Here is an 18,746-nt window from a genome sequence, read left to right on the forward strand (position 1 = left end):
AACAAACTTCCAATAACTTTGTCAACTACTGTGTCACATGGCTAACCATATCTGCAAAAACAAGTGTATGGCTGTATCAACAGAGCTCAGTCGAGGAAACACAAGCCTTTCTAAGCATTTTAAGCAGAAAAGGATTTAATACTGGAATTAGATGCTTACAAAATCTGGAAAGACTAGAGGAATGAGTTCTAATCTGGATCCTCAATGATTCCTAGAACTACTTAGCTGACTCTACACGCCAGGGCTCTAATTTTGCCACTGTCAGCAAACTGGGGATATATGAGTATAATACTGTTACTTAGTGAGTTTAGAAAGACTCACCTGAGGTGTGATCCAGTGATTAGGATACCAGGATCAGAGAATCAAGACTGCTGGGAACACTGCAACACAGGAGGAACCACACCACTAGGGAAAAAACAAAAACACAAATCTGTGTGAGTAATTGTTATTCAGAATGCTTGCTGCAAAGGAGATTGGGAAATGTAGAAATTAAAATGAGATTAACTTGAAGCAAACAGACTAAATTATGACTCTTCTTCTATAGTTAAACACATTTCAGTTCTATAAATATCAAGGTTCTGTAGCAAGGGAAACGTTGGGAGCAATGTCTACTAGAAAACTGATTAATAACATTGCCCCCCCACCGCCAGGACTCCAAGGAAAGGTTCAGTTCTCACTTAAGGTGGCGGGCACGCTACTCCAAGTCCCCAGTTTCCTTCTCCTAACATTCAAAACCTTCTTTGACTTAGTTCAAGGTTTACAGTCATAACTGACAGGCATATGTAGAATAGATAAACAAGATTATACTGTATAGCATAGGGAAATATATACAAGATCTTGGGGTAGCTCACAGCAAAAAAGAATGCAACAATGAATATATGTATGCTCACGTATAACTGAAAAATTATGCTCTACACTGGAAATTGACACAACATTGTAAACTGACTATAACTCAATAAAAAAATATAAAGAAAAAGGTTTATAATCAAAGATCTCTGGGTAAGCCTTGATAGTGAACATGTGGGAAGACTGGCAAAAAGAGAAGGCTATAAAGGAATGGGAGATTCTTCAAATAAAAATATGTTTTTATTGGACATAAAATAAAAATCAATTAAGTTTTATCTGACTTGAGAATTTTCAAGTATAAAATAGATCAGGACACTGATGATTATTTTTGTTCTTATTCAAAAGAAAAATCATTTTGTAGCTATATTTTATCTTGGAATGGAAATTCATAATCATTCTTAATTGAGTATCTTATTATAAAGCACTGAAATTCTGCCTTTAGACTGAGTGGAAATGATATGATATTTCTGAAGGTGAACATTAACAGGTTATGAAAACCCCACTAGCATTCTGGTTCTAAAAAGAGGAAGAAAGAGTTTGGTTACACACACAAAGAATGCTTTTACAATATAAATTTCTCACTCTCACAACATCATAGTCGGTAAATTGTCAGAGCCATAAGAAGAATATCGAGGATCAAATAGGTGAAATGTAATGAAAGATATGTAAACTTAGGAGAAGTGATATTATACTATATAAGATGGAACTACTACGCATTCTGGAAGACTGCCTTGAGCCATTAGTAAGTTTAGCCAGGGCTCAAATTTGAATTTTCAGGGACATGAAAAATATATCACAAAATAATAATTTGGAATTTAAAAGCAAGTATCAAATAAAGAGTACTGACAGTTTTCTACAAATGGGCCTGTTAATTCCCATGATGCCACCAAAATCCTGAAAAGAACCAAGAAGCTCAACCATAAGTTTCTAATGTGGCAAAGCAACAGAAAGGGATCTATCATAGCCACAGACCCTTCCTCTGAATTTCAAAGAAAGTTTGTATTCAGATATGGTGGAAAAAACATAATGTGTCTGTGTATGTATCTGTGGGTGTCTACGGTGGAGTAGAAGTGACGAAGAAGGTGAAAAAAGGATAATGCAAAGTGATCAGTGAGGGGATTTCTGAAGTTTATAGGTAAGTGTTGGACTAGGGAGTCTGGGATTCATGAGTTAATACAGCCATGCATTAAAGCTCTGTTGTACTAACACAAACCAAATACTGCTATTTTTCATAAGAAAGACATCTTATTTTAAAATAATTAGACTTCAGTGTTCTAAAGGCAAAAGCTACCTTGAAGACTATGTGAACATCTGTGAAAAAGAAAGAAGAAATATTTTAAACTGAGGAGGCATGTCATTCCTTGAGGCTTAGTTTATATTTCTTTGTTCTAGAGTTTCTAAAAGAAATATTTGAGAGAAAAATATATATTTTTTTCCTAACTTTCTTTCTTTAAAGAGTGTCTCTGTTTCATTCTAGTAGAATTAACCCATCTAATTTATTTTACTTTCTCCAACAGGAATTAATTTCTTCTCAAAATATGTATTCCCTCCTCAGAATTCTAGTTTAAAATGCTGCCCTTCTAATCTTTCTAAAGTATATTTTGAACAATTAAATGTAATGAACTAAGTAATCTCATCAAGAGACTGAGTTTGTAATAGATTAAAAATAAAAACAAAAAATAGCAAGCAACAACAAACTACATGATCTGTAAGACAGGTTAATTACACACATACAAATGAAAAAAAGATACATTACTGCAGAATATACCAACATTAAAAGATTAAAAAAGATAGTGAATAATTTTATGATATATCAAGCTGAATGGACCTTCCAGAAAATCTGATTCTGACATTTCCTTATGATGGCTGTGACTGACAATTTATCACTGCTTGTGTCTTCCTATCTAAACCTCTCTCTCTCTCTACCCGATCTCAGTATTTAACCACTTAGATATTAATACTGATCTGGATGGTTCTGAAGATCACCATGACTAGCTTTGCAATTCAGACTTGAAATTGAGTTGAGAGGAGAAAACCACCTTCTCTTATCAGGTCATCGCCTCTATCAGACTTCACCTTTCCCATTCTGAAGTGCCTAGCCTTTTAAAATACATTTTATTCTTAAGCTCTTTTTTCATCAAAACAAAACTAAAGACTAATTTAACAGGAGGAAAAGGAAAGCAAGCTAAGGCACCAAGACTGGAGAGGATCTCTGACAAATGTAAGACTTAAAAAACGGAGTCCTGAATTGAGCACAGAGAAGGCATCACTGAGATTTATTTCTAAGAAACCCTGATAGGCGATATTGAAAAGTCTTATCTAAACCCCTAATACTGTATTTAGTTCACTATGATACACAAATAATTACCTTTTTAAGCATTCTTCCTATAACTCCCTACAGTGTAGCTCCACAGTTTTAATGTAAGCATCATTACTAGTTGAGATTGTGGTATTCATTGATTTACAATATTTGTATAGTCTATTTATTCCTTTGATCTTGGTTTTCTTTTTCTGTTTGATGTTTTACTTTTTGTTCATTTTGACACCACACATTTAATTTTATTAGTTTTTTTAATTTGTCATCAAGAGTTAACAATTCAAGCATTTAATTACTTTTTGCTTGAACAAGTCAATCATATTTTCCATTTCACTGATTTTTGAAATACATTTATTTAAATAAGCTAAACTTTAACAAGAAAAAAAGTTCCTTAGAAGTCATGAAAAATACCTATATTTAAAAGGATTTTAAAAAATTACTGTAGTAGTGAAATAAAATAACTAATTTTGACCGTGCAGAAGAGAACTTCATGTTAATTTTATAAATTAAAGAGTTCACTAATGATCTAACCCAGCAATCAAACAATCCATTGTCTTGAAATGTTTTTCCCTACAAGTTAACTTGATAGATTTATATAAAACAATGGATTAAAAAATAAAATGAAACTAAAGACTTAGCTCATTATCAATATGATGTGAGGATAAAAGTAAAGGAATAAACTGATAAAATGCAGTTGAGGAAGAATCAACTAAACTTCCATTAGATGAGCTGTCTGAGATTATGCTTCCCTTTGGATGTCTTTAAATGCTAAGTCAAATGCTCTCTGTACTTAGAGCCTGGTCTAATCTTTACTCTCTAAGTTACATTAATAAAGGATTAGTAATGAATTAAAACATTATTTTAAAGTAAAACTGCACAATGATATTCAACGTATCTAGTAAGACTATTCATAAGACAGAGATTCCTCTGGGTACTTTGTCATATTTATTTCTACCATTTATCCTAAGAATTCTCTTAAAATTTCTACAACTTAAATCCTAGAAACGAGTTCTTAATTCAACTTCAAGAAATAGAGAAAAGGGGATTAACGAGAAATCCTGCAAATAGACTTCAGAATAAAGATGGTGGTTTAAAAACACATCCAGCTCCTCTCCACCAATAAATTCTACTAAAATAATAGTAATTATTAAAAGTAGTATTTTCAAAGAAGTAAGTCCACAAGAATGGAGAAAATGAGAGAAGGAACCACAGCAAAACTTGTAGGTGGAAAGCAGATGGCTGGTAGTAACTGACAGCAGACATAAGAAATCTTCATCTTTAGCTAGCAGTGGGGAACTTCCAAATGCGTCACGTTATACTTGTAAAACTGAGGGTAAAGATTGAGCTAACATCTGGAGGACTGACTAATGATTTCCTGAAGATAGGTAACTAAAGCACTCAATGTCTCACCAAAAAAACAGAGGGGTTCCATAATGGGAAGCCCCATGTGCATTACAGGGGGACTTAGTGAACATATGCTTAGTGCATTAAGAGGACTTAGTGAACATATGCTTATTGAATGTTGAAATAACTTCAACACCTTTCTTTTACATGACCCTCGAAATTACAATTGCCAAGCTTATCTTCTGAGATGCCTGGAAAATTTTATTCTTGTGAACTGATCAGCCACAGATGAAAGAACTAAAGATACACCAGGAGGTTGCTAATGTAATGATGCAAACAGATAATACTCTAACACTGAACCCTGCATGTAACAAGTCCTATGCATGTGCACGGTATTTCAGATAAACTCTTTTTTTCTCACTTTTAAACGTGAATAGACAACTAAAGGTCATTAGACAGCAGAAAATGGCTCTAACTTGAATAGTAAATAATAAATAAACAAGCAACTAATTTTTTTAAATGTGGATGCAATTTAAAAGATGGAAAGAATGTTAGTGAAATAGCAGACTAAGTAGTTCCAAGCATTCATAAATCCACAGAAACACTGAAAAATAGAGCAAAAACAGTCAGAGTAAACTTTGTCCAATCTCTGGAAAGCAGTTAAAGGTTTAGAGAAACTGAACAAATGCTGAATCAAGTAAAAGGTAACTTGAAAATACAAGCAAACATTTGCAGCATTTTTACCACCTTTGCCCCTTAGCCTCACTGGCAAGACAGTGGCCTGAGAGATATCAGCCTCCATCACTAGAGAAATGCTGGTCTCAGTTTCCAGAGAGAAACCAGAGCAGACCTTATTCTTCAAGAAACTATTTGTTTTGGCCTTTTGAGGCAGATAATAGGCATGCTGAAAGCCTGGAAGGGAGATCTGGGGAAACTTAGTGAAAACTATCCACGTACATGGGGGGGATTTAGATAGACAAATGAATTTTCAGGCCGAATACGTGCTCAGAAAAGACCTGAGAAGACCTCAAGCTTTTATTCTTTGGCTGATTTCTAGGCTCAGCCAAAGGAGAAAATGAATGCCACATCACAGTTGTAAATAACCTGGCTACATGTTAAAGCAGTGCCCCAACAGAAAGCCAGTCTGCAAAGATCAAATAAGCCAGCCAGGTTCCCTCCCTCCATCCCTCCCTACATCACTTCCTTCCTTCCTTTCACACAAACTAAAGAAACAGGGACTTCAGAGGGCCCACAGGACAAAAAAATACAGACTTTAGAAAAGTCACTAAATAAACAACTACAACATACAACAAACTACAAAAAAAAAAGCCCAAGGAAAAGAAGTCTGATTTCCAAAGTTACCACGATACTCAAAATTTCCAGTTTTCCATAAAAATTGCAAAAGCATGTAGAGAAACAAGAAAGTAGGTCCATTTACAAGATAAAGTAACAGCAACTGTCCCTGAAGTATCACAGACATTTGATTTACCAAAGAAATACTTTAAATCAGCTATGTTAAAATTTTTTCAAAGAGCTAAAGGAAACCAGGAGAAAAATGTCTCAACAAATAGAGACTATCAACAAAGATTATAAAAAAGAACAGAAAAGAAATTCTGGAGTTGAAAAGTGCAATTAGTAAAATAAAAACAAAAAAAATTCACTAGAGGTTTTCAATAGAAGATTGAGCAGGCAGAAGAAAGAATCCAGAAAAGTTTTTAAAAAGGTCATTTTAAATTATCCAGTCAGAGGAGCAGAAAGTAAAATGACTGAAGGAAGATGAACAGAGTCTAAGAAATTGTGAGACAACAGGAAGAATACCAATATATATGCATAATGGGAATCCCAGAAGGCAAGGAGAGAAAGGGTCAGAAAGAATATTTGAATAAATAATGGCTGAAAACTTCCCCGATTTGGTTAGAGAAGTGGATCTACACATCTAAAAGTTCAAAGAACTTCAAGAAGAACAAACACAAAGCAATTCACAATGAGACACATTTTAACTAAACTGTTGAAAGCCAGAGACAGAAAGTCTTGAAAGCAGCAAAAGAGGAGTCTTATCACATACAAGGGTTTCTCAATAAGATAACAGCTAATTTCTCAGCATAAATCCTAGAGGCCAAAGGTAGTGGGGTGACCTTTTTAAAGTGCTGAAGAAAATACTGTCAAACAAGAATTACACATCCAGCAAAACTATCCTTAAAAAAAAAGGAGAAATTAAGATATTCCCAGAAAAATAAAAACTAGGAGAATTCTTTGCTAGTAGGCCTGCCCCACAAGAAATGCTAAGAAAATGTTCTTCAGGCAGAAATGAAAGGACACTAGGCACTAACTCAAATCCATATGAAGAAAACAACACTAATATCAGTAACTACATAAATAAGCAAAAACGCCAACACTATTGTGTTTTGGTTTGTCACTCCTCACTTTTTCTTTTTATGATTTAAAAGACATGCATAAAATATAATTATAAATCTATGTTAATGGGCACACAATATGTAAAGAAATCAAAGGATTTAAATATATATGTTTAGACAAGCAAAATAGAAGAAGACAATACAATAAAAACATGAAAAAATCAGAAGTATAGGAAGATAACACTGATGACTAAGTACAGCATGGTGACTGTAGTTAACAGTGTATTGTTTACTGGAAATATGCTAAAAGAGTAGATCTTAAGTGTTTTCATACACACACATATAAAAGGAACTATCCCTAAAATATCCCTAAAAGCAAATATTTTCTGCAATATTGCAGTTTTCTTTTTCATTTTTTGACAGTGTTTTGTTTGTTTGGGTTTGGTTTTCTTGAAAAGCAGATGTCCTAGAATCTAATGAAGTCCAATTCAGCATTTATTTTTCTTTTATGGATTGTGCTTTTGGCATTATATATAAAAAATATTTTTCCTAACTCAGATTATGAAGGTTTTCTTCTATGTTTTACTCTGGAAGTTTTACAGTTTTAGGTTTCGAATTTAAGTTCATGATTAATTTTGAGTTAACTTGTGTTCTTATGTGAGATATGGAATAAAGTTTGTTTTTTTTTTTTTGCCTGTCAATATCCATTTGTTTCAAAACCATTTGCTGTAAAAACTGTCCTTTCTCTAATGAATTTTCTTTGCTTTGCATCTTTACAAAACATTATATCTAATGTATCTTGTACCCTTCAAACTTGATGAACTGGTTTTTTAGTTATAATAGCTTATTTATAATTCAGTTGGATTTTCTGCATAAACATTTATGTCATTTTTTAATAAAGATACTTTAATTATTTCTTTTCAATATAGGTGCTTTACATTTCTCTTTTTTCCAGCTTTATAGAAGTATAACTGACAAATAACAATTGTATATATTTAATGTGTTCAACATGTTTTGGTATAAGTATACATTGCAAAATAAATACCATAATCAAGCTAATTAACATCTCCATCACCTCACAGTTCCTTTTATATGTGTGTGTATGAAAACACTTAAGATCTACTCTTTTAGCATATTTCCAGTAAACAATACACTATTAACTATAGTCACCATGCTGTACTTAGTCATCAGAATTTATTAATGTTATAACTGAAAGTCTGTACCATTTAACCAATATATCTACATTTCCCTTGCCCCCTCAGTCACTGATAACTACCATCCTACTCTATTTTTACGAATTTGACTTTTTTCGATTTTATATGTTAATGAGACAATGCAGTAATTATCTTTCTGTGTCTAATTTATTTCATCTAGGGTAATATCCTCCAGGTTCATCCTTGTTGTTGCCAAAAAATATTCTATTATTTACTGAAGGAAACCAGAATATGCCATCATAGAATATGCCTCATTGACACAAAAATAATTTTGGGCTAAAGACTTATTTTTTAAAAGCAGGTATGAGAATGACATAAGAATAATTTTGGGCTAAAGACATATTTTTTAAAAAGCAGGTATGAGAAAGGTACTCTGAACCTCCCCTTTATCTTCCTGAAAGCAGGAGACAAAATTCTCATATGAAGTATGTTCTCCCTATACCAGAAAGAAACATTCTTATTATCAAGGACAGAATGTTGTGGCCAAGAGAATTCTGTACAAACTGAAATAATTTTTATCTTCCTTTAGCCTTCTCATATACTTTACTTTCTCAGAATTGCCTCTTTGTTCAAGCTAGTGTGAAAGCATGCAGGTTTTGCCACTTCCTTGGGTTTTAATTTCTTTGTGAGGCTTTCCATGTCACATAAAACTTACATTAAGTAAATTTGTGTGCTTTTCTGTTGTTAATATGTTCTATGGCAGTTTAATTCCTAGGCCCATCCTAAAAACCTTAAGAGTTGTAGAGGTAGAATTTTGCCTCCCCTACAATATATATGTAACCTTTTCTTTATCCATTTATCCATTAATATTCAACTAGATTGTTTTCATACCTTTTCTATTGTGAATGATGCTACAATGAAATGGTAGTATAGATACCTCTTCAAGGAAGTTATTTTATTTCCTTTGTATATATATTTAGAAGAGCAACTACTGGATGGTATGCTAATTCTGTATTTAATTTGGGGGGAATCTCTATACCATTTTCCACAACGGCTGTACCAATTTACATTTCTACCAACAGTGTACAAGTGTTATTTTTATTCCATATTCTTGCCAACACCTGTTATCCTTTGACTTTTTGATAACAGGCAACCTAATAGTTTTGAGGTAATAACTCACTGTGGTTTGGATTTGCAATTCCCTGATTATTAGTGATGTTGAGCACCTTTTCATAACCTGCTGGGCATTTGTATGTCTTCCTTGAAAAAAAAGTCTATTCAGGTCCTTTGCCCATTTTTTATTGGGTTATTAGAGTGCTGCTGTTATTGTGTTTTTGTTTTTGTTTTGTTTTTTTGCTTTTGACTTTAATTCCTTACATACTTTGGATATCAAGATTTTATTATGTTTATTAATATTTTTTCCATTCTGTAGGTTGCCCCTGAATTTTGTGATGGTTTCTTTTGCTGTGCAGAACTTTTCAGTCTGATGTTCTACTTATTTATTTTTGCTTTTGTTGCCTGTGCTTTTAGTGTCATATCCCAAAATACAATTGCTAAGGCCAATGTCGAGCAGATTTCTCTTTGTATTTTCTTAAAGGAGTTTATGTTTTCAAACATTATGTTTAAACCTTTATCCATTTTCAGTTGATTTTTGTGTATACTGTAAGATAAGGATTCATTCCATCCTTTTGCGTGTGAACATCCAGGTTTCTCAACATAATTTTTTAAAAAAACTATCCTTTCCTCATGGTGTATTCTTGGCAACTTCATTGAAGATTAGTTGACTGTATATGCATGGATTTATTTCTGGGCTTTCTATTCTATTCCATGGTTCTATTATGTCTGTTTCCATGCCAATACAATACAGCTTTGATTATTACAGCCTTGTAATGTGTTTTGAAGTCAGGAAGTGTGGTACTTCCAACTTTATTATTTATCCAATAAGAAGCTTTAGCTTTAAGACAAGAAATCAAGCTGGGGTAGAATTCTGTATTTCTCAAAATTTCCTCTGCTTTGCTTTAGCAAAAATAATGCCTGCTGACTTTCTAGGCAATTTCATTTACTTCAGATTAAATTTTGTCCAAATAATTTTGGAAAGCTGATTATTCTTGTGGTTGGAAAGACTATAGTATGCTTATTAGGTTATACTTAACTATTTTCTTTATGTCCTATGTGGTTAACATCTTTAATGGGAAACAAAACTTAATTTTAGACTGTGGGGAAACTGTAGGTACCTGGAAGTTTTTTCCTTCTTTGTATTTTGTCTATTTTCTATCAAGATCTGACAAACTCTTGGGAGCTCATGATAAAGTTCATGTTTCCAGATATGAATTCAGGACAAACTCAGGACAGTAAAGGGCAGGTGAATGGAACACTAGTCTTTACTATGAAGGACAGTAGTTATTCTGACTAATTGTTTTTAATATTGTCCTCTTCCACACAACAGACCACATAAAGAACATGTATTTTTTTTTTAAAAGAAACAAACAAAAAGGTGCTGGACTTTTTGAATACCATAGGTTATCCTTATGATATCAATGAACAGCAGTAATGAAAATTCTCTGAAGAATACAAACTTTCAAAGTAGGTAATAAAAATGAATTCCAATTCAAGTATGTAACACATCTTCAAACTTGCTAACTCCTAATATGAATTGTGAAAATAGAATATTAGAGAAAGATTGTAGATCAAATGAAGTTATACTCCTTTAATTTTACTCTTCTCTAAGTGTTGCAGAAACCTTTCCTATTGCAATTAGTTCAACTCACTTTAAAAAGCCCTTTACAGATTCTCTTTTCTTTATAATTATCACTTCAATTTAAATTTCTCTTTCATTATCAACAATGTTTTCATCAACATTCAGTCCATCTGGAAGAAAATATATCCACATCACCGTATATGAATTTCTCCTTTAGCCATCATTGAACAAAAAGGCACCCATGTGATTAATAACCTCACAATAGCTATCAAGTCTGGTTTCTTTCAGCATCTGAGTTATCTGGAACAGAACGTTCCTCCTAGTGTCTTACATTATTGTCTTATGATTGGTCACTTTCTATTTCTAATAATGTTTCACTCTGATTTGTTGTATATTTTCCATTATTCCTTTTCATTCCTACTGATATTTGTTTAAAGTATGTTAGAAAGACTTGTCAATTTTTGTTCTCACACATCTTTCCATTTTCTCATACTTTTTTTTCTCATTAAAATATTGGTCATTAGACCTGTATTTTAGGCTTATTTTTAGAATGTTTTATAACTATTATAAATACTAAATTTTTAAACATTAAATAGTATTCCTGGTTTAAAAAGTTTAATTTAAAAGTACGATTTTCTATTTACAATCTTAGAAACATTAACATTTAGATATTTGCACAATATCTGAAAATTTCTTCCAATTTTTCACATATCTAAAAGTATGAAAAGGCAACTGACTGCTAAACAAACAATGAAAAAAGACTGGAACCTAGCAAAAAAGATCTTCTTCAACTGGAAACACAAAGAGGGAACCACAGCAGGATGGTAGGAGCGGCATACTCACGATATAATTGGGCCCCATACCCCCGGATGGGCAGCTCACAGGCTGAGGAATAACTGGTCACAGAGACCCTCTTATAGGAGTGAGAATTCTGGGCCTGATGTCAGGTTCCCCAGCCCAGGGTTCCAGCACTGGGAGGAGAAGACCCCAGGATGTCTAGTTTTGAAAGCCAGCAGGGCTTGGCTCCAGGAGCCCCATGGGACTGAGGGAAACAGAGTTCATTCTCTTAAGAAGTGTACACAGAATCTCACGTGCACCAGGTCCAAAGGCAGAGGAAGTGATTTCATAGGAACCTGAGCCAGGCCTGCCTGCTGGTTTTGGAAGGTCTCCTGGGGACATAGGAGATGGCTGCAGCTCACCCAGGGGACATAAAAGCTGATGGCGGACATTCTGGGAGTGTTCATCTACATGAGCATTCCCAGAGGCTGATGTCTTGATTGGATCATTAGCACCAAGGCCTACCCTACCCGAAAGCCTGTAGGGAAGCCTCAGGACACACAATATACTGGGTGGGAATACAACTCCACCCATCAGCAGACCTCCTGAGCCACAAATGCCTCTGGACATCAGAGGTCCAGGATCAAGCTTCACCCAGCAGTGGGCAGGCACTGGCTCCTCCTGCCAGGAAACCAGCATAAGCCTCTAGTCCAGCCTCATCCACCAGGGGCAGATACTAGAAATAAGAAAACAGTAATCCCAAAGCCTGTGGAAGGAATTCACAAACACAGTCCAGACTCTACCCTGGGACCAGCTGGACCCTGGCCCTTGGGTAACAAGACAGGAGTGTACTGCTGGGACACATAGGGCATCTCCCACAGAGGGCCACCTCTCCAAAGTCAAAAAACGTAACTAACCTACCTAAAATTACAAATAGAAAGACAACATGAGGTGGCAGAGGAATATCTCCCAGGCCAAGGCACAAGATAAAATCTCAGAAAAAGAAATAAGTGATGAGGAGATAGGCAATTTATCTAAGAAAGAGTTTAAAGTAATGATGGTGAGGATGTTCAGAGAAATCAAGAGGCATATAGATACACAGAGCAAAGTTTTTAGCAAAGAGTTGGTATATAAAGTATAGGTAAACAGAGTTGAATAAAATCACTGAAATGAGTAACACACTACAAGGAACTAACAATAGACTAAATTACGCAGAAGAATGGATCAATGCACTAGAAGACAGATTAGTGGAAATCACTACTGCAGAACAGAAAAAAGAAAAAAAGAATGAAAAGATATGAGGATCGTTTAAGAGAACTCTGGGATAACATGAAGCACACTAATATTCACATTACAGGGTTCCCAGAAAGAGGAGAGAGAGAAAGAACCTCAGAAAATTTTTGGAGAGATAATAACTGAAAACCTCCTTAACATGGGAATGGAAACAGTCACCCAAGTTCAAGAAGCACATAGAGTTCCACAAAAGATCAACCCAAAGAGGAACACAGTAAATCAAGTTGACAAAAATTAAGGATAAGGAGAAAATATTAAAACTAGCAAAAAATAACATACAAGGGAACTCCCATAAGGTTATCAGCTAGTTTTTCAGCAGAAACTCTATAAGCCAGAAGGGAATGGCATGATATATTTAAAGTGATCAAAGGGAAAAACTGACAACCAAGAATACTCCATCCAGCAAGGTTCTCATTTAGATTTGATGGAGAAATCAAAAGCTTCACAGATAAACACAAGCTAAATGAATTCAGCACCACCAAACCAGCTTTACAACAAATGTTAAAGGAACTCCTCTAGTCATCAAACCACAAGATAAAAAAAAAAAAAAAAAAAGAAAAGAAAGAGAAGAAAAAACTATGAAAGATTGATCTGGCAGTTCAGGGTCTTTTATGGTTACATATAAATTTTGGAATTGTTTGTTCTAGTTCTGTGAAGACCATTGTGAATATTTCGACAGGGGTTGCATTGGATCCATAGATTGCTTTGCTTTGGGTAGTATGGCCATCTTGATAATGTTGATTCTTCCAATCCAAGAGCACAAGATATCTTAGTTTCTTTTTATCATCTTCAATTTCCTTCATCAATGTTTTACAGTTTTCAGAGTATAGATAATCTCCTTGGTTAAATTTATTTCTACATATTTTGTTATTTTTGATACAATGGAAATGTTTATGCCAGTTATAAATTTCTGGTCTTTGAAGTGAAAAAAAAGTGAATGAAGGGTCATAAATGGCAAAATGTCTTTCTTTTTTATGGGTGAGTTGTATCCCATTACATATATATGCTGCATCTTCTTTATCCATTCATCTATTGATGTGCACTTAGGATGCTTCCAATCTTGGCAATTATAAATAATGCCGCTGTTAATAGTGGGTGCATTATCTTTTTGAGTTAATTCTTATTTTGTGTTGGCTTTATTCCTTTGCTAACTATGTAAGTTTAAAAAGCTAAACCTCTAAACATTCTTAGAAACAATGAGCAGTACATACATGTAAATTTTAAAAATATGTGCAGTATATTATGTATATCTATTTACATGCAATGTATTGTATATGTGCAGTCAAACTAAAAACAATTCTACCTAATGAAACTGAAAAATGAAAAAAACAAGAATTGTGAAAAGAAAAGGTTAATATCCAGTTCTGTGACTTTTCTCTAAATTCAGGGGATGCTAGAGATTTGAATCTTGGTTGATTCTTCCTTAAAACATTTGCCCAAGGGTGATTACAAAAATGTTACTACCAGAATCAAGATAGATGAAAATTTAAACAAGGTCTTTAAACTGGATCAAATGCCTATAACTTATGGTTAAGATTATTTTTTAAGTAAAGTATAAATATTGTGTATGGGATGTAGCTGTACCATAAGGGAGGAGGTAGTTACAAACCTCTGATATAAATATATGGCTAGATGGTCATCATGTTACAGATTTGTGTACCATTCTAGGGATAAAAGGAAAGAGATCCTAGAGTTAAAGACTTATCTGGGCTGAGAAGGTGTGTCCCTATTCAGCTTCATCACTTCTGACCACTTGAGTCCCAAGTGACTAAGAAATCAGAAGCATTGTTTTGTTGGGTAAAACCATGCCATGTTGCTGCCTATCCTGGATCCTTCCTAAAAACTAAATAATATGGTGCTTGGTGAAATCTATTGTCTTTAATGAGCTTGATTTTCAATTGAACTCTAAACCACTGATGTTAGTGAAATGTAAAGGATATTTCAAAATGTTATCTTGGAGGGCATGTGTTTATGTGTGTTTAATATTTACAGAAATATATAGAGTTCTAAAGAAATATCCTTAATATTCTTAATTTTGATTTCTATGTCAGAGTTATAAAAGGATCAAGCTTATATCCTCAATTATTCTTCATGTCATTACATTTATTGAACATATTCTTTAAGCAAGCTTTTTTGATCACTTACTATACATGAGGCAATATCTAGGCAATAGAGTACTTAGCAGTAAAAATTCAAAGTCTATCCTGTAGGAAGTCATACTCTGAGGTAAAGAGATAATTAAAAAGTATAATAATAATAATAATAATAATAATAATAATAATAATAATAATAATAATAGCTAAGAAAGAAAGAAAGCAGATTAGGGCAATAAAAAATGAAAATGGTGGGAAAGATAATTTTAATTAATGTCTCCATATTTTGCTAGATAAAAAAACAAAATCTGTGCTTATTAATGGTATTAAGATAAATTCTGAAATTTGTTTTTCCTGAAGATTTGCCCTCAAAGCTGGACACACTGCATTAGTTGTAGACACTAGATGGTGTCACTCCTCACTTAACTGAATAAAGTTCAAAAGATTTGTTGCTAGTTACTATATATCAAAGTGCATATCATGTTATTGGGTTTTTAGTACAATGACTATGGCTAATACATAAAATGTATAAAATGTTACTCAGTGTTAGAATTTTGTAATTTTTAAAATCAAAGTATCCAGTAAATAAATTAAATGTTTATGACAGAAATGTTAGGGAAAAGAAGTTTTGATGACTGGTTTTCATACCTTATCTTAAGCTTGTAGAGGATAAGAAGGAAAGGCAAATAATTAAGGTTTCTATTTGCATTCTTAACTAAAAAGGTTATTAAGCAGAAGTGAAACATGTGGATTCATCATCATCATTTTAAAGTAAGGAATATTCCTGGAATTTAATATATGTTCATTGAATGGATAAATGGTGTACTGTTTCACTTGAAGGAGAATGAAGTGAAACCTCTGGCTTTAAAGTGTCCACATATCCTTTATCAACACAGATGCAAAAAACCTAAACAAAATACTAGCAAACTGAATTCAACAGCACAATAAAATGATCATACACAATGACCAAGTAGAATTTATCCCCAGGATGCAAGGGTTATTCAACATATTCAAATCAACTAATGTGATTCAACACAGAGTAAAAATCACATAATCATCTCAATAGATGCAAAAAAAGCACTTGACAAAATTCAACACCATTTCATGGCAAAATCTCTCAACAAACTAGGTATAAAAGGAATTTACCTCAGTATAATAAAGGTTATGTATAAAAGCCCAAAGCTAACATATTCAGCAGTGAAAAACTGAACTTTCCTCTAATAGCAAAAACAAAACAAGGAGACCCACATTCATCACTTCTATTCAACATAGTACTGGAGTTCTAATCAAAGCAATGAGGCACACAAAATAAGAACCATATGAATCAGAAAGGAAGATGTAAAATTGTTTCTTTGCAGAAGATACTATACATAGAAAACACTGAAGAGGCCACAAAAAATTAAGCAAGAGATTAAGTAAAGTTGCAGAATATAATTCAACATGCAAATAATCGATTGCATTTCTATTCACTGACAATGAACAATTCAAAAAGAAACCAAGAAAACAATTCCATTTAAAATGGCATCAAAAACTATAAAATCCTTAGAAATAAACTTAACCAATGAAGTGGAAAGCTTGTATATTGAAAACTACAAAACATTAATGAAAAAACTATGTAAGATACAGATAAATGGAACGACATCTCATGTTCATGGATTAGAAGAGATAATACTGTTAAAATGCCTATAAATCCAAAGTGATCTACAACTTTCAGGTCAATGGAATCTCTATCAAAATTCTAATGACATTTTGCACAAAAAAAAAAAGAAAAGAAAATCCTAAAATTCATATGGAACCAAAAAATACCCAGACTAGCCAAGGCAATCTTGGGAAAGAACAAAGCTAGAGGAATCATACTTTCTGATTTCAAAATGTATTACAAAGCTATAGTAAACAAAAGAGTATGACACTGATATAAGAACAGACATATAGCCCAATGGAACAGAATTGAGAGCCCAGAAATAAATCCATGCACATATAGTCATTTGATTCAACAAGGGTACCAAAAATACATAATGGGGAAATAATAGTCTCTAATAAATAGTGCTGGGAAAACTGGATATCCCCATGCAGAAGAATGATATTAGGTCCTTATCTTTCACCACACACAGAAATCAACTGAAATCTGATTAAAGACTTAAACATAACACCTTGAAACCATAAAATGCCTTTAAGAAAACATAGGGAACAAGTTTGATGACACTGAGCTTGGTAATGATTTCTTGGATATGGCAACAAAAGCACAAGCAACAAAAGCAAAACATAGAAGTGTGACTATCAAACTCCATGTCTTCTTCACAGCAAAGGGAAAAAACAGAGGGAAAAGGCAACCCATGAATGGGAGAAGATATTTGTAAACCATATATGTGATGAGAGGTTAATAACCAAAATACAAGGAAATCATACAACTTAGTATCAAAAAACTAATCATCTGATTTTTAAAATGAGCAAAGAAATTTCTCCAAAGAAGACATGCAAATAGCCAACATGCATACGAAAAGATGCTCAACATCACTATCAGGGAAATACAAATCAAAACCACAATGAGAGACATTACCTGATACCTATTAGGTTGGCTACTGTCAAAAAGTCAAAAGATAACAAGTGTTGGCAAGGATGTGGAGAAAAGGGAACCCTTGTACACTGGTGGTGCAAATGTAAAATGGTTTACCTACTATGGGAAACAGTATGAATGTTCCCCCAAAAATTAAAAATAGAATTAACATATGATCTAGCAATCTCATTTCTGGATATGTATCCAAAAGAACTGACATCAGGTTCTTAAGAAGATATGTGACTTTCTATGTCTGTTGAAGCATTACTCAAAATAGCCCAGATAGGGAAGCAATCTATCCACTGACAGATGAAGGGACAGAGGAATTGCCTCATACACACACACTGAAACACTATTCAGCTTTATAAAAGAAGCAAATTCTGCAATATATAAGAACACAGATGAACTCTGAGGACATTATGCTGTCACATAAGAACACATACCACATGATCACACTTACATGAGGTATCTAAGATAGACTCGTAAAACAGGGAGTACAATGGCAGTGCCCAGGAGCTGAGGGTAAGGGGGTGTGGGGAGCTGCTGTTCTGCAGGTATAAAGTTTCAATTACACAGGATGAGTAAGTCTTGGAGACCTACTGTATGACAGAGTATCTACAGTTAACAATAATATATTGTACAAGTGAAATTCCTCGATACCATAAATTTTATTTAATCTGGCATTTTCTACTTTTTAAAATCCCTATTACATCATGGGATTCAATACAGTCCTTGTTTCTCAAGAGAGTATATTGGGAAGGAAATTTCTAATTTTGGAAAGACTTTCTAGCAGTCAATGTGCTTTTCTCTTTCATTCTTTACAAAATAATTTGTTTTGATTTTGTGCAGTGACAGATATTTACATATATTCCATGATTACAATAAACTTTTTTACAATATCACAGATGCTTAGTTTTTTTTTCAAATTTTGTTTCAAGTGTTCACCTTAATCTCAAAGATTTACAAATCACTAGAAAAAAATCAAGAGCAATTCACGTAGACCATTTGAATTCCATTTTTCTTTTGAAATTCTAATTTTGCATCTTTTTCCAACTCTGAAGGATCAAAGGAATTAAGCTATATTAGAGTGAAGTTTTCTTTTGAAGTGTTTCAACTTGCAAAGCATTATTCACAGACTGATTGAATTTTATGTAATGAAACTACACTTCTGGATGAAATTACCATTAATTGAGTAAAGTTAAAAATGCAAGTTACCTCTCCCAGTCTTAGATTTCTGGGTTTTGAAGGTACATAAGCCACCAGAATTGTTAATATCCTTACATAAACTATAAAATATTCACAGAAATATCATCTAG

General features: G+C 33.4%; 2 long non-coding RNA genes across 2 annotated transcripts in view; both read right to left on the bottom strand.

Annotated features, from left to right (window-relative positions):
* Positions 1 to 320: 320 nt before the first annotated feature.
* The window catches only part of LOC116661280, a 132,758-nt gene continuing 114,332 nt past the window's right edge, over positions 321 to 18,746 (bottom strand). Inside the window, exon 3 of the long non-coding RNA XR_004317105.1 lies at positions 321 to 405. This is a non-coding gene — a long non-coding RNA (uncharacterized LOC116661280). The remainder of the gene's footprint in view (positions 406 to 18,746) is intronic.
* Positions 12,035 to 16,992, bottom strand: LOC116661279. Its single transcript, XR_004317104.1, has 3 exons — positions 16,982 to 16,992; positions 15,733 to 15,738; positions 12,035 to 12,112 (listed from the first exon to the last, which is right to left on the bottom strand). It is a non-coding gene; the product is annotated as an uncharacterized LOC116661279 (long non-coding RNA).

Source organism: Camelus ferus, chromosome 3, assembly GCF_009834535.1.
Source record: "Camelus ferus isolate YT-003-E chromosome 3, BCGSAC_Cfer_1.0, whole genome shotgun sequence".
NCBI classification, from domain to species: Eukaryota; Metazoa; Chordata; class Mammalia; order Artiodactyla; family Camelidae; genus Camelus; species Camelus ferus.